Source organism: Cataglyphis hispanica, chromosome 1 (assembly GCF_021464435.1).
Source record: "Cataglyphis hispanica isolate Lineage 1 chromosome 1, ULB_Chis1_1.0, whole genome shotgun sequence".
Taxonomy (NCBI): domain Eukaryota; kingdom Metazoa; phylum Arthropoda; class Insecta; order Hymenoptera; family Formicidae; genus Cataglyphis; species Cataglyphis hispanica.
In genome coordinates, this window is record NC_065954.1 from 13,120,265 (window position 1) to 13,144,904 (window position 24,640).

Genomic DNA, 24,640 nt, shown 5'->3' on the forward strand with positions numbered 1-24,640 from the left:
ATTTCACATTGCGACTAAACGCACCCTCCCCCCTTTTTCCATCCCCCGTCCGTCTTTATCGTCAGGAAAAAAAGATGATTATTCTGATATATCATAATCGGATTTAAATTGCACGCACAATTAAACTGTGGAAAAATGCTTTATTAGCTACATCAAAAACAACGCCTTAATAAAACAATTATCGCATGCAAAGAAACTGTCAAATTTTAATTGATTAAACTAAATAAAAAGAATGAAAAGTGTATTATTACGTTTGTACATATGCGTATATTGAATAAATGGATAATTTCAAGCTTATTTTATCAATTTAAAAGCTGAGTGTAGTGTGAAATTTTATGCTGTATCGTATTTTATGATAATGGGACGAACAATGTCATAAAGTCTGATTGTGCAAAAATACTATTGACCATTATAAAGTATCAAACAAATCTGCCATTCATTGATTTGTTGCCTATCATGCGCTCGTAAGCATATCTTGGGATATGCAGGACCATGTAAGCAACATCGTCGATGCATTTTCTTCATAGGAAAACTGCTGCGAGCAATTTATGCAAATTATAGTTCCGAGAGTTATCCTATGCTTGTCGAACTACTTTGGCAGCAGGTATGATTAAAAAGCAAAAGAAAAAAAAAAGCACGGTTATATGTTCAATATAGAAATGAAAAGTGAAAAGCGATACAAATAATGTTAAAAATTAGCGATAAAATTAGTAACACAACACAAATAACAGAAAATATTTAAAAATTTTGGGAGAAAAATCTTATATATAAGATTTGTGAAAAAAAAAATTAGAAAACAAGATTAAAAATTAATAGATAAAATATAACGATAAATTTTCCAAATATGAACGAGCAAATCTTTTCGAAGCAAAATTGCTTGGTCACGTGCGACTTTCGCAATCACAATCGAGTCGCTTCGAGACAGCATCGTGCGGTTTGACGCTTGTAATATGGTACCATTACATCTCTCCATACCACACCCTCGGCAGATGTCATATGATTCTCAAAGGACCCTCTTGCGTTTCAGGATCGTTATCTCCGATCGCGCTTGCAGTCGCGCGTTGGGACATGCGTCTCTGCATAAATGTGTGTAGGATATGTATAGCACTGTGTTAATCGAAATATGTGATATCTGATACCTTTGACCGTTTGTATGATTTTTAACACGTCTCCTCAATTTTTTATATAAATCGAATTCTCTCTCTTTTAAGTCTCTCTATTGTTCACTGTTTTGTTTTTTTTTTTTTTTCAGTATTATTTTATGTTGAACACAACTTTAAGTTTAAATTAGTCATTGAATCTATATACATATATACATGTTTTTGAATAAATGTTTGATAATTTAATTCCTTGATAATTAAATTAAACATTTGAATTTTAATGACGTAAACTAAAAAAATACAAATTAAAATGCGCAATTAACTACTGTTTTTATAAAAAAAGGAACAATTGTATAAAAAAAAAAAATTTGTGCAGACTTCGTTTTATTTATAAAAAAAATTTAATATGTTACTTCCTTTTTATATTAAAACATTAAAATATATACAGTATTCTGTATATAGTCTATGAAAAAGTCTACAAAATCTTTATTTAAAAATTGCTCGGACTGACTATCGTGTCAATCAAGTTATTAATATCTATATTTCCCATAATAATATATTCCACTTTCAAATAATTATAAAATCTCATAAACCGTCAAAATAAGAATTAAAAGATACATCGAGCAAACATAACGGCGTGAAATCATCACGGGATGAAAAAGCAGACTCGTGGGGGATATAGAAGTATACAGGATACAGAAGGGGTAGGAAAGGGGACATCAAGGGTCACCGAACGCGAAACGTGGCGAATCGTGCGAATTGCGGCTATAATACGAAATTCAGGATTATCCGTGGGACGACAGGGGCGAACCCCGAAGAAGTAGCACCACTGCATGCCGCAGTGCGTCGTAACAGTAACATTACGCGACAATAACGATTAAAAGCGGGGGTGTGGGCACGATGCTTTCGCGCAGATGGTGAAAAAGCGGAGTGGGAAGAAGCAACGGGAAAGAGGGGATGTCTCTTACTAAGAGGGACGCCTCTCGGCCGAACAGAGAGAATGCAGGAAACAAGCTCTCGAGGAGTTTTCTTCGAGCCGTCACCGACTTATGGTTTATTGCCCGTCTACGCGCCGGAGGATCCTCGGGGAGGTAAAGAAACGAGCGCACAGATGTTCCTTCCGCGATATTTCCCAGGACAGGAGCGAACAAAGTTCCCGGCGGCGGCAGCCCCATCCCGCTGTCCCCTTTCCACTCCGCGAGATACGATCGTTAGGCGTGTAAACACGTTTGTTGATCGGGAAAATCGTCGGACCCTTCTCCTGACTGATCCTGTTCTTCGGAAAACCGCGATACAAAAATTATGGCAAGCTTACATTGCAACGCAATGTAATACTCATATATAGTATAATATATATTCTGTTGGTAATAATGTGTACATGACAAAAAATATTTATCGTAATATAAAATATCCAAGACATGAATTTGTAGTATTTTAATATTTAATAAAGATGTTATAAAAGAACGATGGCCGGGCAGGTAATCTCGTTTAATGTTAAATATCTGATACAGTGATTAATACAAAAATACGACGGATTCAAAGAGATACTCTGATGGCACGCTCTCGTTTCTAACTCGCGATTCTCTCATCGACCCATCGCTGGGCCTCGCTCTCGTCATGCTCAAAATCGCGGCGCTACACATATAATAAATACGCGCCAAGTTCAATATTCTATATATTTATTTAATATATATTTAAAACAATAAGTATATTTGAGTTAATATATTAATTATTAAAATATTCTTTTTTCTCTTTCTCTTGTTATTAACACATATACATTAAATGAATATCTATTAGTTGCATCTTTACTTTTAGGAATACGATCCTATAGAGAAGAGTATCAGTGAGTTGTAGCGAATTCACGACACGCGCGATCCTTAAGGGGTTGCACCCCCTAGACACGCTTTGCGTAACCCGTTGGAGTTTACGTGACGCAGCGCAAACGGAGGGAGCGCGCTTAGTAGTGAACGCTAATTTTATTTAGAAACGACCGTGCGTTACCATGCTCGTTACACTAAGCAATAAAACGAGACTCGTTGGAGCTTGTAGGCATACAATCTATATTGTGTTTTCGACTAATTATCATTGTTAGCATCAGGAATTGCTACACGTACAATTTTAATATCGTCGAGTCTTTTCGCTAGCAAATTTGAGTACTTATTACGTTCACGACATGTTTCTTAAATTCTCTTTTTTACATTCAGTTAACGTTACACGCGATTCTCGATATTATTAAGATTATTAGTACTTTAATTAAGATTTTTTTGTTAATTCATAAGTTGCATCTATTCAACATGAATTTATATATTTTTGTGTAAATATCATTTACATTTTTCAAAGAATTTCCGAGAATACAAAATATTTAATTTTATCATTTCCCTACGTGATAAAACAAAATTTTTATTGTAATCTTTAAAAAGTGTTAAATTACATAGATGGATAAAAGAAAAAAATTTGAAGAAAATATTTTTACAGTTTAACATTGACAATAAGCTCTAATTTTCAACGTTTTACTAAAATAAAATTTGAAAATTATGAGATTTAGTGAAAAAAAGATTCAAATTTATATTAACTGGATATCGAGCGAGGCCGTCCGTTCTGTGCGCTGTGTGGTGCGTCCGGCATTGAATCTTTCATTAGTTTATTCGTCCGCGGGAATGAAATAACAATTATATCGTAATTGCTGACCGTGTTCGCAACACAATTACGCGAATTTATTAGTGATTCGTTAAATTGAAGGTTTCATTGTGACCGCTGTGCATATACATAGCTGTTTTAATGATACAAACAACAATAAACAGCAGTGGTAATAATATCCGGTCGCTTTTGTTTAAGAATATAATTAATTTGTTATAGATTATTACATTTTCGTCGTGCAGCAAATAAACCCGTTTAGCAATATAGAAATATTTATTATCGTATATTCCGCAATCGAATGCCATCGATCTGCAGAATAGTAATATAATCACCTTTTCAATATAATATATATATACACATTGAACATTTTTGCAATCGTTCCTTTTCCAAGAAATATCATTATTTTTTAGCGATAAATTTGAAGTCAATTTTCTCATAAACAAATTTAAAATTTTCAATCAAATAAATACAATATATTCTTTTAATTTAGAAAGCGCCAACAAGGTAAATTAATATAGACAGTTTCATTTATCTAAAGATTCGAAAGTCAATTTTTGCTTGATTAGGTAAAGCATAATCTGTCCAAGTGTCTATTATTGGAAATCTATTAACATAACAGAAAAGACATCCTACATATGTATCTCTCTCTTTTTAGCACCTTTTTCTATATCATTCTATATAACAGATGCATCGAATTTATTATATCTATACAACCGATAGACTATAATAAAAAAGAATTTATCGTAAACAAATGCACCGCGGCTATTTCTTCTCTCATTAAGTATATCCGCGTGATCCATTTAAAATGGAAATAAATTTTATTTCATCGTCGTGCGATTATCTCATCAGCATAAATGTATGTCGGCGATATAAATTTCTTTATTTGCGTCATCATTATTGCAGGATCTTGTTAAGAAAAACACTCTAGTCGTCCTTGAATTAAAAAAACTCTTCTCGAGTATTTCCGTTAATGATCTCGTCATTTAAGCATTACAATAATATTAATGAAAAGCATGCTTCATGTGCTTGTAATTAATAATAAAAATTAATCAAAATAATATGTTTTTATTTTAGAAAGTGATTGCATTAATCGAATGAAAAGAACGTTAATAACAAATATCGTGATTCTAGGTATTGAATTTCTAAGTATGGCAAATTTTTTTTTAATTATGTGATTATGTATTTCTAGAGTTAACGGGCATCTCTCACCTCTCACTAGACATTCATTCTTTTTTTATTTATGAGAGTGGTACAAATTATCGATATTTCGAAAGTACACCTAAATCTACGCGACTACATTGAATCAGCAATCCTCTGATGACTTTCACGTTGAGCGCGACGGGTAAAAGAAGTAAAGAAAGGACAAAGGGCGTTTCTCCCGTTATTTATAGGGGTTGCGCGCACTTCAGATCGGACGTTTAATGTAAAGCCGGTCTTATCTTTTACGCGATTTAAGGGACTTGTAACTGTACGTAATCACGCAGCACGCGTACACGCTTTCTTTCCCTTCGCGGAATCCGTTGAAATGTCCGCTTTTTTCTAGCTCGGACTTAACCTACGGCCTGCAATCACCCCAACTATACACTCGCGTGGATACATACGACCCTTTTATTACTTCTTTACATTTTTATGACTCACATTATGAAAATATAACTCCATTGACATTTGTCATATTTTTAGTTGCATTTTTGTAAATGTACATCAAATTAATCGACCATGAGAAAAAAATTAAATTGGAAAAATAAAACGTCAAATAAGTGTCACGATTTATTTCTCTATGCTTTTTCATTCATATTCTATTTTAACGTACGTATCATGAGACCACTATGCACTTACTATTACTATTACATAGAAATTAATCAAAATGCGATTTTGTGAACAATAGAGAATATAATATCATACTTTGCGCAATTTTTAGAATTAGATCGATTTCCTCGAAAGATATTTATATGCTGACTTCAGCTACACTAAACAAGGAATACTAGTGGTCTAGTATACACGTACATAATAGACGTCTACGTTTCAGTTCGTGCGAATTAGCGATCTACGAATCGGGGAGAGATTTGTGTGGTGAAATTCGCGCGGTCCGCGCTTAACAACTATCAAGCGCGCGTTGACAGTTTAGTAATGGAACTAGCGAGTTTGGCGCAAGATTCAACGGCGACGACGTCTGCTGTGGACGTATCTCGCCAGTCGATATTGCCTTTCGGCGTCGTGAAAGAGCGTGTCGCGGTGCACGCGGAAAACGCCGAAGGTTGTGTGTCGCTCGCTTGGTGCAGCTGAATTCACGTCGAAAGCCACTTTGCCATAGGGCGCGGTGGGCGTTTGCGACGTAAAGTGTGGTGCTAGATGTGTTATCGCGCGGTACGCAATATCGCACAATTTCTCTCAAACTAGAATAAAATCAATCTTTTCGCTGCTTAATGAAACGTACGATTGCAAGTGCAAATTATGATGACATTATGCAAAATTGAACTTGTAAGAGATAAAATTTTATGCTACTTAATATTGTAAGTTCGAAATTTTGGAAATAAAAATATTATTTACATATAAAACGCGGTATAATATTTTTCATAAACTATTATTTTAATTAACATAATTAAAATTTATAAAATTTATTTTTTATTGCGAATTATATATATATATATATTTTTTTTTAAATAATAGTGTATACAAAAGATACACTAAATTAAGTTTTAAATAAAAACTTTATTAATAACGTGTAAAATATTTCATACACCTCGGCGAGCAATTTCAAAGACTAACTATATAGAGGGAACCACAAAAGCCTCTCAACCAGATTTTTTGACGCGCGCTTTTAATTACGTTCGTATCGCCTAGCAAAAACTAGATTTTTTTACTGTATTTAATTTCAGCAGGATCTATCGCGCGATATAGCTCGCTTTTGATAGGATTCATCACGCGCAGATGCACTACTGTATGTCGGAGAATCCTGACTTTGCTAGACATTACTCGTATTGCGGCAGGCGCAACAGATCTGTCTATCCAATACTCCAGGATTAAAACTTTTCACGCACGTTTCGATGACATATTGCCGTGATTAGCACATAGCTTATCGCGCCTGAACCTGATAAAATCTAGCAAATAGAGTATTGCAAATATACTTCGTTATCAATATGTTGCAATATCTATCAATAGTCGCAATCTATTTTTCGTTGATCCTACAAAAATTTTCATCAAAAAATTCTTACTTAGGATAAAAAAATATCGCTTTAAAAGTAGTGCGATACAACGTTAGTAAGATCTCATTCAACGCACAACGATGCATCCGCGGAACTTTTCAAGACTTTTCACTCCTAAATACTTCCAAAGTAACATTTTTCAACAGTCAATCAGATAGGAACGTTGAAAAGATAGAAAGATGGCAAGTAACAACAAAGACCGAAAAACATCGCCCAACCTCGTCGTCCTCCTGAATTGCTTACTATTCATTTTTGCAACTTTTTACTTTCTCTCCGTCTTATCCCCTTTTTCCTGTATCATTCAGGAATTCGAAATCGCAGATTACTATGGAAACGCGTGCAAACGCGCGCGAGAAGAATTGCTGGTGCGAGAAAGGGAGCAAGAGAGAGAGAGAGAGAGAGAGACAGAAAGAGAAAATGAGGAGGCAAAGAGAAAAGAGAAAAAAAGATAGAGAAAAAGCCAAAGTGAACGGGGTAACCTGGCCAAAGGATGCAAAACTTCCGAAAAGAAGCACTAGGAAAGCGTGAAGTGCGCCAATCACGGAGCCGTTATTGGCGGCAATTATGATAATAGCATACCTCGAGCGAGAGCGGTCGTGCGCGTGTACTCCAGCACACGTGTGTGAGCGCAGCGTATCGCGTACACATGCGTATATACAGGATGTCCAACAATTGTCTACTACTATTTTTTATCAATAGCTTGCTAAACGAATCAAATTTTACTTTAATAAAAGGGAAGTTGAAAGATTTAATTTTATAAAATGATATTTAAATTAGAAATAGTATTTTTTTTTACACAAACTCGGCTTCAAAAATATAAATAAATATGTTTGGTAATATTTGTTTCATTTTTGTTATTTATTTTTTTTTTTTTTAAATAGATTATTTCAATACCGAGACATAAAAACTAATGAAAAATGTCTATTATATAAATTATGCAATTAAAATTTAATACTCAAATTCATTTTAAATGACTGCCTATATTTGATATGATTTTCTTATCACAGAGAGACAACTTTAAAAATATTACTTTTAATTATATTCTGTTTCATATTTATTAAATTTTTCCTATTACTTTACTCTGCAAAAACAACACATAAAAATGTAGCAATAATTCCAAATTGTATGAAATATATTTTACTAATAAGATAAAAATTGAATAAAAACACTATAATATAAAAGTTAAAAAGTAGAAAGAGCGGTTTTTGCAGACCACTCAGTATACATGAGCAGCGAGATGTTCGGAGAAGAGAAGAGCGCCGTAGGCTCGCGAAATACCGGCCTCTATTAATCATGTAAACGGTTTATCGCGGGTAGGAATATTACTGGCCGCGATAATTACGCGCAAATTATGCTTACGAAAAAACGCGCAATACGTGATCGTCGCACCCCCGCGAGAATGACGAAGATATACACGCTTTCACACGAATATGCTATTTTTTTCAAGACAAAAGTAGGATGGGCGAACATTTTATTGTGTCACCCCTCCCTTAACCGATAAGCACAAATGAATAGATTAGGGAGACATGCGCGATTTTGTGTACAACAACTCTAGATAAATGTAATCGTGAGGGGGATCAAGAGAAAAAGTAATCGCGACGATCGTTTAACGGAAAGAAATTCATGTAGTAGTAAGATATTTATCGCTGCTTATTATGTCTCATTTCAATTTCTATACGATTTCTATGCAAAGAATTATTTCATTGCACGCGTTTGCAAATACTCATTTCTTTAATAGTACATCATTTTTAACTTTGCACGGCGTAGTTATAAATAAGTTACATATAACTCATATTATACTCGTTCTATAAAATAAAATTGATGAAATATAAGAGACAATTATCATTATTCGCCCCGATGTGCTTTATAATTCTTCAATATTATATATTTAATTTCACATATAATTTAATAACTCTTTCACTATGCTCTAATATATTATACGTATATGTAATTTCTCTTTTTCCGCATATATTTATTCGTTGACAACAAACTTTATTATGATACTTATTTATTATGATATTATGATAACTTTTATTATACGTAAGGATATAATTATACAATATTTCACAAATATCTTATATAGTATATAACGTAAAATTCAAAAAATTTTTTGATTTGAAACTTTCGGACGTGTGTTCTCTCCCGCCCCGCCCCGCCCCGCCTCCCTCCCACACACAAATGACACCAACATATCACGGCGGACAGATCGCGACAAGCTATTCGCGGAGAATCGCGGGCTTCACGAAATCTTGCGGGCACATCCAACGCCGAGTTAATTACACGTCACGCGGGGCACTATCGCGAATAGTTTCGTGCTTCTAATTGGACACGTGTAGTTATTTGCTCGACGAACGCTGGGCGTACGTGCAGCCGCTACAAAGTGTACACGTACACGCACGCAAGTTACAGCAGACGTCGCGAAGCGATTGCGCGGTCTTCTACACGCGCCTATAGGCGCTCCATAAAGGCGCGCGAACACCATAACTTGGCGAACACGCCACCCACGTACGCGCTTACGCCGATAAAAGAGAAAGAGAAGGAAAGAGAGAGGAAAGGGATGATGCACGCGCGCGTACGCGCTGTGTACGGTACGAGCGCCGGCGTACACATACGCATGCATATCGTAATCGACCGTAGCTAACCCCTCAAAGTCGTAGCGAAAGGTTTTGTATTAGATATGCAGAAACGCGTACACCGTCGCTTTACCGCGGTTTACCGGGCGATTTGCCTACGATCATTCCGTCGCGACCTCCACATAAGAAAGCTAATTAATTAAGCCGTTTGCTTCGAAAGTGCTGATCTATAGTAGAGGAACAAGTAATTTAAATGAAGCAGGCAAAGAAAATTTAATTTGATATAGCTATCGCAAAAAAATTTTCAAGATAAAGTTCACTTTTATTTATATTATTGTTTTTTCTAAGCTACTTTATTTCTTAGTATTATTTATATAAGCATGCGATATTCCTTATGTATAAAATTAATTCTATAAAAAGTCTTAAAAAATGAAAGAAGAGTTAATATTATCTATAACACAAATCTATTCTCGTAACTTAAGCTTACATTCTCCCAGAAAAACTATAAAATCTTGCAAATGCAAGAAATATCAAGCAAACATAAAAATAGCGTGTACGTTAAAAATGTAAATGCGTTAAATGTAAAAATATGCTACAATTTAAGATTGATCTATCGCACGACATATCTTGTATACCCTTCAGCGCGTTGCGCAAGTTGCATGCCACGCAGTTGAATTTTTATCATATATACCAAATGTAAGTTTTCTAACATCGGTCAAGGACATACAAATATTCCTAAAGTTATTTCAAGCACAACATGCAACAATCTCTATAAAGCTACTTATATCTAATTATTAAAGAATCCGTCTGTATGATTAAAAAATCTTGATGGGCATTTAAAAGCAATGAAAGATATTAATATTTTACATTATCAATTTTTAAAACAAAATATATATCACAGATTACCAACCCTTTGACGCATTGATTATATAAGTATTGACCATTCAAAGCACTTTGATAGCAAATAGTGTGAAAAACTTTCTGATGAGATAAGCTATCTTGGCAATAAGCAACATCAGATAAAATTAATACACTAAAGCTCTGTTAAACAACATATATAATTCAATGCGGTAGTTTCTTTAGATTTTCTCGCTGTAATTCATGCTACTGCGCAAAAATAAACACGCATTAGAACGATCATTTATTATTGGAACTCCGATGAGATAATTATTTTATAATGCGAGATATATATATATATTTTGCAAGTGCGAATCAATTTCTCGATATAACCTGCCCTATTTCATGCTAATTGTATAATTTCGGCATCTAAATAGAATTATACATAATTCATTACGTTATAATTATTTAATCTGGATTATTACACAGAGAATATTTATATTGTAATTATTTCATAAATTTCATACTTTTTTCAAGTCAGATTTTGAAGAGTGATATTTTGTGATCTTAATACTCTATCTAATAGAATTGAAAGATAAGAAAATAAATACTTTTCTCCGTCAAAAAGCTCTTTTCATATCTTTCTCTTTCTTCATTATTATCGCAACGTATATTATGTGTTCGCAACGTTTCCTCGCAAGGCGAATATATTTTTCTAAAACATCATAAATCATCCAGCCATCATCTCATAACGCCAAGCTGCAAATTACACGACCCGCAACGGGAGAAAGTCGATATTGACTATGATAATACGAATGCGGAACGACGTATCGCGCGCGAAAAGTATTCCTCGATTCGTTGTGATCATGGGAATTAATTCGCAAAGCAGAGAGATTTTATTGCCAAACCTATAATTTTGTGGAAATTTCCGCGATTCGATACGTGGTTTCTCCTGCACGCATGCTTTTATTTCCGATTCGACGTGACGACAATGTTCCCGCGAGAGGCAAATATAAGATAAAGCATATCATCACTTTAACACGTTTAAACATTTTCTTTTCTACTATTGTTCCAATTTTGTACTATATAACTCTATGAATATATTATATTTTAAGATTTAATATGGCATTAGAATTATTGCGTAATTATATTTCAAAATATTGATTTATTGATATATATATATATATATATATATTTGTTTGTTCCGTAATAAATAAGAATGCTATCAATTTTAATAGCTAATTAATAAATATGACAAAATAAATGAAGTAAATTTGCCGAATTTTTGCAAGAAATAAATTATTTGTTATAATAAATTTTCGCTCATTATGTGGACTCTATAAAAAATTCAAAAACTGGTTTATATCAGCTAAAATGTCAATAACTATGTCAACATTAACTTCGCTCCTTATCCAGTCTTAGACAATAAACTGCTTCAATGTTCTCATGAACGGATAGATATGAAATGTAGGAAAGAAAAAGAAGAGAGGAGGGAGCAATTACGCGTAATTTGCAGGTGTTGTGAGAAAATGGCGGTCGCTGGATGTGTTTTCGTCCTTAATCGTGGTAATTTTTCTGCCATTACTAAGTTTATCGGCATGACTCTCGCTTGTCCGACACGATCGGCGGTCAGCGCGCGATCTTTTTTTCTCTTTTTAATACGATCTCTCTCGATCTTGCCTGATCTGCGGAAGAATAGAAAAGACGCGCAAGAAACAGCCGTTGCGGCGTCGTTGCACTCATTAATCTCAAGAGCAAGAAAAGAAATGTTGCATAGTAAGCCCGTTCATTACCGAGAATGACGAAATTCGCGATAATCTAATTAGAGAGGTGATAATATCGCAGTTGTATTAGTAATAAATTTCTTATCTATTTATTTATTCGTTTACGATATCTGTATCTACAACATAAACTTTTTATTTCTATATTATTATCGCAAACAACAAAAAGATTCACGAATCCCATTTAACGTGTGTGAAACTCGAAATATTAAAAAAAAAAAATGTGTTTCCCGCCGTGCAAAATACGGGCTATTTATATATGATATCATATATATGTGACAATAAAGAACAAAAATAAAGAACATAAAATGTAAACCGAGATAAATAAATCTCAAAATTATACATATACATGTATATATATATATAAATTTTATATATGCTTTAAATATAATAAAAAAATATTTAAACAGTTGTAATTTTAAATCATATTAATGGTTTCTATTGTGTGATGTTGATTTTCACAATTATAGATAAATACTACAAAAAAAAACATTAAAAATTTTTTTAGTTTGTGTTAATCTCGTTCTTTGATTTATAAACTCTATAATATAAATATATAAATAAAATATATAACGATAAAAAATATATTTTTTCTGGTTATCTAAATTATATATAATCTTTATAAATTTCTTTAATAATAAAAACGGATAACATCTTATTTTTTTCAATTAGTCCTTCACACATCTCTATATCTCTATATTTCTATATTTTTCCCATTTCTTTCTATCGTCGATTTATCGATCGAAGGATTCTCGTGTGTCAGGACGATATTAAAACGCTATCCATTTCTCGGGCAATGAAGTAAATATGTCGAAGACGATGTAGAAATACGATCAGCTGAACCTACGTCCTAGTATTTCCCGTCTCCCCGTATATCTTCGCCACCTGCACCCGTTTCTCAACTTTTTCATCGGGATGTCCTTTGCATGTTTCATAAGGATTCCGTGCAAAAGTGCAAAAACCGGAGTTTGCAATGGATCCACGGATAAATGAAGAAATAAAGTAAAATTCGCAACTTGACATCTTCAATAAGACTACCAACAAAAATCTTGGAAAAATCGACACAATTCGAATGGAAAACATAAAATGAAACACATAATGTGTACATTACTATGTATAAGCTACAGAATTACAATGAATAAATTAATATTGTGTAAAGCATTTTTGTTTAAACTTATATATATATATATATATATATATATATATATATATATATATATATATACATGTGTGTGTGTGTGTGTGTGTATGTGTGTTTTTTTTACATTTTGTTCTTTTAAATATATTACTCGTGCCTTTGTGATGTTTCAATTAAAACTGTTGAGATGTTTTCACGTTTCTTTCTTTTTTTCAACACTCAGAGACTCAGGGATGATGTATTGTTTCGAATGAAATATTAATTAGAAGTCGCTACATTGTATGCCAAACTATTCTTTCCTTTATACGAAAATATTCATTATGATTCATTAGCGACGTCCCGTATTTCGCCGGCATATTATTTATCATGCGTATCTCGTCGACTGACATTAATTAACGAAAGCTGTACTAACGTTCGAAAGAAAGTGCGTTATAGTGCGTTTCGTCAGAAAAATTTTTGTAAAATATTTAAAAACTCTATCAAAAACTTGGGCTCCGATGCGTCGCAGCTTTGTTTATGCGATTTTTTGCTCTTCAAAATAACAAAAGTTATTATGGTCTTTTCCCATATAAAAGAATAAAAAAAATTTACCATTATAAAATTCACTTTCTTGAAAAAAATATGTATTTATCGAAACTATCAATTTTTAAATTATTAACTAAATAGTTAATTCGTGTTTTTGTAAACAACTGTGTGTGCGAGTGTGTTATCGATTAGTAAAATAAATTGCTAAAATATATATAAATAAAAAAATTTGATATAATAAATTTTGATCTTGAAAATCATTATCCGCGGAAAGACATTCTGTTTTTTAATTAAAAACGGATGTGGATAAAAAACGTTTATCAATATATCGCATTAATAACGTTTCTAAATAATCGGCTTTAAAAATCCTTTAATGATAAATTTTCATGAAACATTATTTCAATAGTATTTAAAATATTGTAAGTATATTTTTACACATATAGTAGTTTAATTTTTATCCGTATATTATAGATACATGGTTAATACTCTTGGTTTAACTTTTGTACGTATTGAGTTTTCGAAAGCCGAAATATTCCTTTCCAGAAACTAGAGGTTATAAAAAAAAAAAAAAGATTAAAAGTTCTTCGAGAATTCTTAATACATTAATATTCTCGTGAAGCAATATAAAAATCAAAGCGTTTGCAAGAATCCGAAAAAAGTGATTACAAATTCGCAATTGCAATAAATTGCAAAAAGATAATCTATTATTAAAAATATATAATTTTCAATCCACATTCCCTTTTTTAATAAATTTTATACTTTCTCAACACAATAGCAACAAAATTTTTTTAATTTATAAAATTTGCGAATCTATCCTAATAAACTTCGTATATGATATTGTATTTTATTATTATTATATATCAATTAATTGCATATTTCAAAGTATACTCGTTGCTCACCCTACCTTCGGTCAATCATCAGTGACAAAGCTCGCGAGAATGATTTTGCATTTTTTCCAACACATCATATAAACGTATGCCATATGGCACATATATTCTTTTCTCTACCCTCTCTTTTCTAGGAATTAATGATATCGGGAAAGGGCTACTATTTGGGGGATGGTGAGAAAACGAGGGACATTTTCGTATTTCTTTTGTCAATTATCACAAATCGTTCCGAAAATATTCAAGTAAAATTCAATTGAGAAGATAAATGACTATGATGACTTAAAGTGTAAACTTTTTACTCTAGAAAATACATGATACAATTCCAAAAAATAATTGAACTGACTTAATACTCGTTTAATTAAAACAGTATTTTGAAAATTTACTACATCAAATATTTCCTACATTTTTAATAAAAACAATTCCAAGAGATTTATTTAAAAATCATACAATGCATGTTTTAATCTATAAAAACTCTGTGCGAAGCACAGATCTTATTGATATCAAACCTATCCCATCTACTTTAATTCTTAATTATACCGTTGCAACAATTATAAATTGACCAGATACAACGTATAAATAAAAAAATAAAAAAATAATAAAATAAACTATATTAATAGTAAATTTTTTAATAAACAAAGAAATAGAAAAAAATTATATTTATATACATTATGAATGATTAAGATATATATACATATATGTATAACATTATTTTTATATAAATACTACGTATATAATTATTTTTTTGTTATACGTTTTTATCAACATAAATTATAAAACACTGCTAAAATCTTTTCTTCCCTTCTGCATTTTTTTGAAAAATTTTCTTTCTCCATTTTAACTTTATATTATTTTCAGCATATAAAAGTACATCTCATTAAATGAGATACGAATATTACCAAAAGATGCAATCATGATACGACAAAATAAATGTCTACTCATCTGTTGCATTGTCTTCAACAATTAGCTGAGGATTACAAGACGACGGGCGTCAGAATGACGTCGACAAGCCGCAAAGTATTACGCAAGTGATGGGTGCGTGTATTGCGTGTCCGACGGATGACAACGCAACGGGACGAGCTCTAATCGCTCCGCGCCCACCCAATATTGATATAAATGAATCATCAGGCGCGCTCCCCTCGAACCGGCTTCTCGATCACGCGAGCGGCACTTAAATTTCAAAGAACTTCGTTCTAAAGTTCCGCTACGTGGCGGCGGTAACTTATTCCGCGCGATGCCGCGATGTTCCTTTAAGTTTCGCCCAAGTTTAACGTTGATCTATCTCGCATATATACACGACCCAATTATATTACATCAAACATAGATTTCCGCAATATTAGATTTCATTTCTTCTTTATCATTACAGAATTAAGTGAGTCTATATTTATAATTTTAATCAGTTCTAAATTTGTGCAGGTATTTACCATTCCCTTTTTATATTTAAAAATGATTGGATCTATGTTCGGTGTAAAGAGCTGGATTTTTTTAAATGTAGACGAGAAAAAATAGATTTTTTTTCTGATAAGATCATAGAACAGCTACATTAGAGTCACGTAAACTTCGCGATGACAAGTTATCTTCGGTTTTTTCTTTCATTTTTATTTTCAAGCAAAAGATATTATATTTCAAGAAAAGAAAACAACACAGTTTCAGTAAAATAAGATAATGCTAGAATGTACTTCTTGTCTTCAATGTACATTTTTTTTAATTAACATGTGTATGCCTCATGTGCTATAGAAATCTTGTTATTAAAGAAGAATCTCATTTTGTAAAGATTTTTACATAAACGACAAAATTAACATAGTATCACTATGTATTATTAAAAAAAAGTATTAGGGATACAAAATAAATACCCCCAAAAATGGAAAAAAGTTATTAAGATATTGTATTATTTATGCTGGTATTTTATTAAAGATTTTTTGTTATTTCTACATTAAAGTGTATTTAATTTGAAATTTTTTTCAATTATTTAACTGCCATCTTTTCGCAATCAATGCTTTTTTCGACATCGTATTATCAAAACGGCAAGATATAAACGAAAATTATTTACGAGCGGGCTAGCTGATAGCCGCGGACTTTCGTGTAAACAGACTAGTTTGTATTCTCGGGGCAACGTGCACGCGCGCTTTGAGCATTGACTTGTAAAACGAGACCAAACAGGAGGTCTTCCCGCGGGACACGTCAAAGCGAGCCTTCCGTCGCTCCCGGTAATCTTTGGCTTAATGACACGACATCGCGTCGCTTGCATCGTCTCACGAATTATCCTTAGAAATTCAAAGCAGCTCGGCAACACAAATTTAAATCTCCAAATGCGCAAGTTTCATTTGCTGTGCGCAATCTAAATCTTTGAAAACTTAAATAAAAATTTTCCGATATGAGAAGCTCATACGTCTATTCTAGCACCTTGCTGAGATAAAAAGTATGTTTAGATATATTCCAAAATCAAATTACGTTTCCACAGGAATTATATCTTGATATGCAAAATATTAAATGTGCGTTAAAGCACGTATTTGAGGCATAAACGTGAAGAAAGCAATGATTGTAATCATGTTTTGGTAATAATTGCATTTAAGCTTTGGGAATGTACGTTAGTAAATTTCGAAAACAATGATATGATACTTTATTTTTAACGATGCAGTCTATTATTAAAAAACCGCAGTGACATGTACTTTGTTGTTAATTATGTATCTCGCAACAAATGATGTGCACTTTTTTCCTAATTACACATTATAATTAATGACACGAGTTTCTAATTGAAAACTGTCATCAAAACAATGTTCCAATAAATCACGATATTATAAAACGAGATCCGAATGGATAAAATCAATTATTGAGAATCGAGCGTGCGCGAGACTACATCGTTTTCCTCGAATTGACATTTTCCTTCTATTTTCATTGGTAATAAATCAAATTTCAATGCGAGAAGTTGCTGATTGAAAATCAAAGGGCGCATTTTCGCGCCGCTACCGAGATTTCCTTCTGTCGCAAAAGTTGCGAAAACGAAGTACGGATTTATTCACGCGTGAAAAGTAAATCTAGCAACTCATAGTAGCGCACTCAAATTAGAATTGATTTCGATTTTGCATTGCAAATTTGTTTAAAAATCATTAATGGAAAATCGAGGATTGCATTATTACGTTTCGAGCTCCTTTCTTCTTTCTTACATATTTTTCTCCTGTTCTACTAAATAAAGAGGACACAAACATATCAGATTAATATCGGAAAAATATATGTGTCGAATACTCTTGTATTATACTTTTAATATCATAATAATTCATATGCATTAACGCTTATCACTCGCGTAAATTTTGCTTATGCAGCACAAAAGCAAACAGCCAACAATCACATTTTTAAATCAAACGAAATTAAATTTACGTAATTAGCATTTTCCAGATTTGATTTCCATTGTTTGTTGCAGCATATCCAAGTTTATAAGTTAAGTTGATATTGTAAAATTTATGTGTTTTACATTTGTTACACCTTTAAACTATACGTATTTATGCAAATTGTATTTTTATAGCGTTAAAAGTCCATTTTTGACATCTTTCGGATATTATAAATGTATCCATATTTAATCTTTCACGCACATACCGACAATTAAACATATCATATATTTAAAAATAAACTGAAACTTAAAACTTTAAAAATAGGTTTGCTAACGTTTTCACAGTTTCTTATTATTTCAGTGCTCACTTATAAATTTTTCTCGAAACAAAAATATAACTTTTGTTAATTATGAATACAGGTGGAAATACTATTGCCGCGCAAAAAAGCGAGGTAAAAACATTACAAACACACATCTGCGATTGAAACTGGTTGAGCCTGCATGAAATTTGTTTATAATTCTCCGTATTTATTTTCATTGGTGATTACGGAATTAAATTGAACACACACGAATGTTATTGCGAATTTTCACCAACCCACTTCTCACACACGATTGTTATGCAACAATTTTCGGAGTATAAAATCACAAATGCTTGTAGATAACAATAATTTTTATGTTCGTGTGCGTTTCACTTATAATACAAGATTTCGTCAACGAAAAAAGTCGCAAAAGCCGGAGTAATAATTTGCACAAACTGTTGTAATAAAGAGACAATTCCTCGATTTTCCACCAATGAGTGTCTCTTGCCGATGTATCTTTTCCCAAAAATCACAATCCGCATCACTGCGAAATAACATCGGCAAAAGATTTCTCACTTTAATTTTTTAAAACACGAAAAATCGACGGTTGTACTTCGGCGATCAAGCGACGTCCAAGATTGGTATCGTTTTTCCAAAACGAACGCACCGGAGAATTCACGTTAATAAATTAATTTCCAATCAACGTACTCCCCGACTTCGAACAGCGCTTTCGCATTTTTCACTTTCGTCGCAGATTCACAGAATACAAAAATTTCGTGCGCTCGATACTTGAAACCGCCGCATTCCGTACCGTCGCTCCAAATTGAAAACTCGTTTCAATTTCGATCACTATCGGTCGATGCGGTGGTTGCTTTGATACACATCCGCGCATCTCCGAAATCGAACCGTAACCGTTGTTTCCGAACAAAAATGGGAGAAGCGATCGCGGAAGTACAGCCGATCGAAAATCGAAAACCGTTGATTTGTGGTACTTACGAGATAGAAGATACGGAGAACGGTGGGACGGTAGCACATCGCACAAAAATCAGAAATCGAAACAAAACCAAACTGTCACTGTCACACGAAACACACTGTCGAGGTCCGCGCGGGCCTCGTTATATCCCGTCGGGATTTCCAGGAAGTCGGAAACTCGCCGAGCAATGCTGACACAGATATTGGTTGAGCGATCTTAGCCGAAGCACGACCTGCCGACGGCTGCGTATTCCGTTAGTTAAGTTCTCCTCTATCGGTCCTTCGTCTCGAAGTATTTCCTTCAACGGATTCCAGGAACGAAACAGATTCCGAACGATCAAGTTACGCACCACTTTGCAATGTCGTGCAATTGAGAACTTCGCGACGCGCCGGAAAGACGCTCGTTTCACTGCGTATTCGTACACACTTGAGTTGATCGCGCGATAGCGCTTCACCGTATCGCACAAAAGTTGCGAGTCTCCATAGCGGAATATCGCGGCGAAATGAACGGCGACGATAGCATGGATGCAAGAGCGTAATCAAGCGTCTTAGAAGCGCGAGCGTAACACCCGTCGCGCCGCGAGTATGAAGGGAACGGCAACGCGCGACGATACGTTCCCTATGAAACGGCGACGCACTCCCTACAACAGCGACGGAGGAACTGAGTGAGCGCAGGGAACGAGTGAGCGTCTCCCCACCACACTTGCCGAGCAACGGCGACGGCGGCGGCTTCCCCCACTACCATGCGATCGGTCGTTCTCGGCTCACCTCGTCCTGCGTATCCTACCAGTCGCGCCGAAAGTCCCTTCCCCTCTCGTTCGTGCCTATCTTCAAGTTGCTGAAGATACTCTCTCCTCGCGGTGCAGCGCGCTCGTCTCTTTCTAACTACACGGTTCGTATAAACGCGTTTCGTGGAATTTTTGTTGCGGCCAACTTGAAAGTCAGTTTCACCGATCGTGTTATTTCTGCGCGACCAAGCTCTCGTAGAGAGTCTTCGCAACGATACGCGTTATATGATTGATTATCTAACAATCCGAGTCGCATCGATAGTCTAGCGAGGCGGAAAATTTATCGGTTATATTCACACACTAGCGTGCGAACGAAAGACAGATTCTCGGAACACGAATATAGCACACATCGCGCGATATTGTGAGATCTTCTAATGCATTTTCTCTTCTTTCTCTTTCTTCGAATCTATTCGAGAACAGATCTTCATCGAAAAAGATCTGTCTTTCTATTAAAGATGAGATATCATTTGCGAACATCAAAAACTCTAACTATAACACAGTCTAAGATGGCGTCGCTCGGCGCTTTAACGGTTATTGAAACTTATAAAATAGCTATTTGGAAGTCGCGATAAAGTTCGAAATTGCCCAATGCCGCAAAGTTTTCGGCGAATTCGTAGTTATCGCTTCGAGGAGAGTATTAGTTGCGGTTCGCGTTCGAGATATTCCGATATCACGTGCGCGATTTATAACGCGGAATCGTGACTTCGCATTCAATTCGTGTCAAACGGACGCTTTTACTCAGTGAATTTATCTTCTTCGACTTAATCTTGAGATGCTGTAAGTATATTCTTAATTATTTAATCATTGATACTGGATACTGCTATGTATAAGGAAATAAATATTACTCTTTATATTTATTTTCTGTTTAGCAGCGATTACTAGGTCACGCTGTTACAAGGGCAACATATATGCTCGTAACCTGTAAACATCACTTGTGCTCCGTTCTTCATTCCTTCAGGACTGCGTAACCAAGTAAGTACCATTATTAATTAGAAATTAAAGGGAAAAATAGTACGATAAATAATAAAGATTATATATAATATATTTAATTAATAATTTATAATAAAAATAACGCAAACAAAATATATATATATATATATATATATATATATATATATATATATAAAATTGTGTATATGTATAAATGTTATGAAATAATGTTTATTATTTTGAATTTTTAAAATATCTCTCCTATGATGCTTTTTTATTATTATATCCAGAATATTTTTGCTTCTTAAATATTCTTTTTTTTTGTATCATATATAATATTTATTATCTATAAAAAATATTTGAAAAGATAAAATTGATTGGTTAACATAATGAATTTAACAATATCTATACGAAACTTTATAAAGAAATATACGAAAAACGAATGCTTCTTATAATAACGGTACAAAATTATGATAAATCAATTTACGGCACACATAAAATGTTTTTTCATAAAATAATAAATGCAAACTTTTTTTTTATCAAGCTATTATAAATATATTTTTTTAATTATCGTGTTTAAAATCAAAACAACATAACTGTATACTATTTCATCGATCATACGAAATGAAGTATATTGTTTCCATTAAAAATATTTGCCTCTTATATACATTTTGCTTTTAACAAAATGACAATTATACATTTACAAGTTTGTATTGTTCTGCAATCTTACTTCATATTCAAGTTATTAATTCAAACGCTTTTGAAATATCGAAATTGTCTTCAATAAGCAGATTAAAAAGACAACTTATTTATGATGCATAAATTTATCCTCGTTTTGCTAACTGTAAATAGATACTATCTAATAACTAATATAATTATATCATGACACAAAATTAACGCTTGTCAATTATATGATAAAATATATGATAAACTACGATTAAGTTGAAATTTTTCCTTGTCGAAAATTTAATTATAGATAGCATTCTTATATTAATTTTCTAACGTTTTATCAATATTTTCTCCGTCAGTCTTAGATTTGAATTCTATTGAAATGTGAAAAAATCCGAAATTCGTTCCTGAAGATAAACCTTTTCTTCAGAAAATGCTGGCTCAAAAAATATACTTAAATTATGCAAACAGTTTTAGATGAATCATTTTAGTTATCAATATTAAAAAAATAATGTTTCCTTAACGATGATCTTTCCGGTGATAAGCAATACGCGGGCGAGATACGATTTTCGCTAATTTACACTTTCGTAATGAATCGTTAACGCCGCGAGGGAACATGTTTCCGTGTCTGTTCGTCTGTCCGTTCGCTGCCGTATCAGGAAAATCATTTAAACCGGCGCGTCCGCCTTCGCGTTTACAATAAATTACCGCGCGAGGTGCAAGTGGCAGACGGGAAATTATCCACGACGAAGGAAAACAATCCAAGGGAGAGGTCGCAAACTCTCGCATTTAAACGCACGGCTGTCTCGAAAACTGCGGAAAACATCGGGAAGTTTGTTGACGTGTACTATGCTTCACTTTTCTCATCTTTACTTATCTAATCTTTTGAATGAACTGACGAAAGTTATCTTTGTTATTTTAACAAAATAGAGAAAGCGATAATTAAACAATCGAAATATAATGAACGAAATTAAAGAGAATCGAAGCGCACACATAATTAAATGTAAGAATAAAATAAAATAGACAAAATATACATGTATGACGGTTTAAATTGTGTAACAAACAGTTTTATTTGCATATTAAAAACAATTATTTTTTTATACTTTTTGTGGAGTACATAATTAAAAAAGAACTGACATAAATACATTATAGAAATATTGCGTAATTTTGAGTATAATTTTTAGATTTGTACACATTAAATCGAACAAAGTTAAATCGCATCCATGAATACATGAAAAGCGATTTGCATTCAAAGTCTTTGAAATTGCGCGACACATATTGCATTTGACAGGAAGAGCTTGTAAAGTTCATGCAAAACCGCAGCCTGGTGCAAAATATATCGCCGCCATCCCCGAAATTCATTCGATATCTCCCGGCGAGAATCAACCGCGGACAAAAGAGCACCCCTTATGCGAGACTATCGCATAAACAAGGTAGATCGCGATCTACATCGCGAAAAGGGAGAGGGTCGCTTCTCGTTTTCGTCGCCGAGGTGTTTCGTAACCGAGTTTACAAAAGAGATGCTCTCGTGCGGGAAGGTTACTTTGCTCCCTCGCCCCCGCTAATCCCAAAAGTCCATAAATACTGGAAGGGAGTTTATTCTCCGAAGGGTCGTTCGCAGGATCGCAGTTGTGTTCTGTGACACGATACCGCGATGACGCTTTAATCCAGCGGCGGTCCGAAAACACGCCTCGAAACATCGTGCAGAATTTGTGACGCCGTTTCGCACAGTTGATAACGCCTCCGGTAACTACGGCCATCAGATCTCACGCGATGAATCAAGGAAAATTCGAGTCCTCTAGGAATTTAAATTATATATTCTAGTTAATTTTAATTGAAAATCGAATAAACGCCATTACTTTGGAAGATAATTCAATGGAGGATGAGAGTTATAATAAGGATAGAAGAACAATTATTGTTAAGGAAAAGAAAGGTTAAAATACACATAAAATATGAAATATGAAAGATAAAAGTAATACAATCATATATTTAATATAAAATATAAAAGATAAATATAATTTAATAATTTATAGAAGAAATAAAACTTGATAAGAGACAATTTAAAATATGTCTTTATAATTTGCCTTATTATCTTCAGAAATAATTTTAATTATTAATAATTTTAGATTAGATTAAATCTGCACTAAGATACCTCGAATATAAATCCTCGGCGTGTGTCTCTTATGATCTACCTCTATTGTTGCCTAATTAACCGAATAAGCCAAATCCTTGTCACGGTCCTTCCCTCTGTATATCTATATATATATGCCCATCTTATCCCGTTTTTATCTCGATGTAAACGATTCGTGCCGGCGATTCCGGACAACACCGGGCCCAGTGGCAAATGTCAACAGTTGAGGATGCAACATAAACCTGGACAGAATCGCTTGGCGTGTTCCCTAGCGCGCTTTACAGTTCACGAGACCATGACAATTGCCAGCGTGTTACAGTCAGTTCCGCAGCATTAGGGCAGCTGGTCCGGTCGAGATTCCGGAGTATACTCGAAAAGGGACGACAGAAAAAGAGGGAGAGAAGAAGCGAGCGGGGGCGTAAGGAACCGTAGGTGGCCTATTGTCGAACCAAGGTCTGCATTTTCCTTTAACCTTCCGTGCCGCCATTGACTATCTCACGGTTCATGCCGACGACGAGAAAACGAGCAGAATTTCACGCATCCAACAAATAATGGAATGATTGAGGATATTTTCTGCGAAATTGTGTTGAATCGTGTTCCAATCCGATCGCATTTATTAACTCATCATTCGAATCTTGTCTTATACGATTTTATTTTTTCACGTTAAACTGCTAATTTTCTTCTTAATTCTCAAAAAGTATAACATAATTGTATTTATATTTGCAATTTTTTCTCAATTTTTATATGTATTAATCTTGCATTACACGTCATTTGGATTCTTTATTGAACGCAATGTTGAGTGTTTATAAAAAAAAATTAAATATTGAATATTTTATGTATTAGAAATA

The 24,640-nt window shown here is 33.7% G+C and overlaps 1 protein-coding gene and 1 long non-coding RNA gene across 5 annotated transcripts in view; one reads left to right on the forward strand and one right to left on the reverse strand.

Annotated features, from left to right (window-relative positions):
- Positions 1 to 24,640, reverse strand: part of LOC126848404 (latrophilin Cirl-like) — a 398,190-nt gene that overhangs the window by 280,759 nt on the left and 92,791 nt on the right. For 2 of the 3 annotated variants that reach the window (XM_050589423.1, XM_050589511.1), the window contains exon 1: positions 19,299 to 19,923. The exons of the other annotated variant lie outside the window; for it this stretch is intronic. The gene's annotated coding sequence lies outside the window, so the exon portion shown is untranslated. Of the gene's footprint in view, positions 1 to 19,298; positions 19,924 to 24,640 lie in introns of those variants that run through there. 3 annotated transcript variants of the gene reach the window in all.
- Positions 20,082 to 24,640, forward strand: part of LOC126850882 (uncharacterized) — a 180,671-nt gene continuing 176,112 nt past the window's right edge. The window contains exons 1-2 of one of the 2 annotated variants that reach the window (XR_007687608.1): positions 20,082 to 20,839; positions 20,932 to 21,034. This is a non-coding gene — a long non-coding RNA (uncharacterized LOC126850882). The remainder of the gene's footprint in view (positions 20,840 to 20,931; positions 21,035 to 24,640) is intronic. The other variant, XR_007687609.1, reaches the window with a different exon arrangement.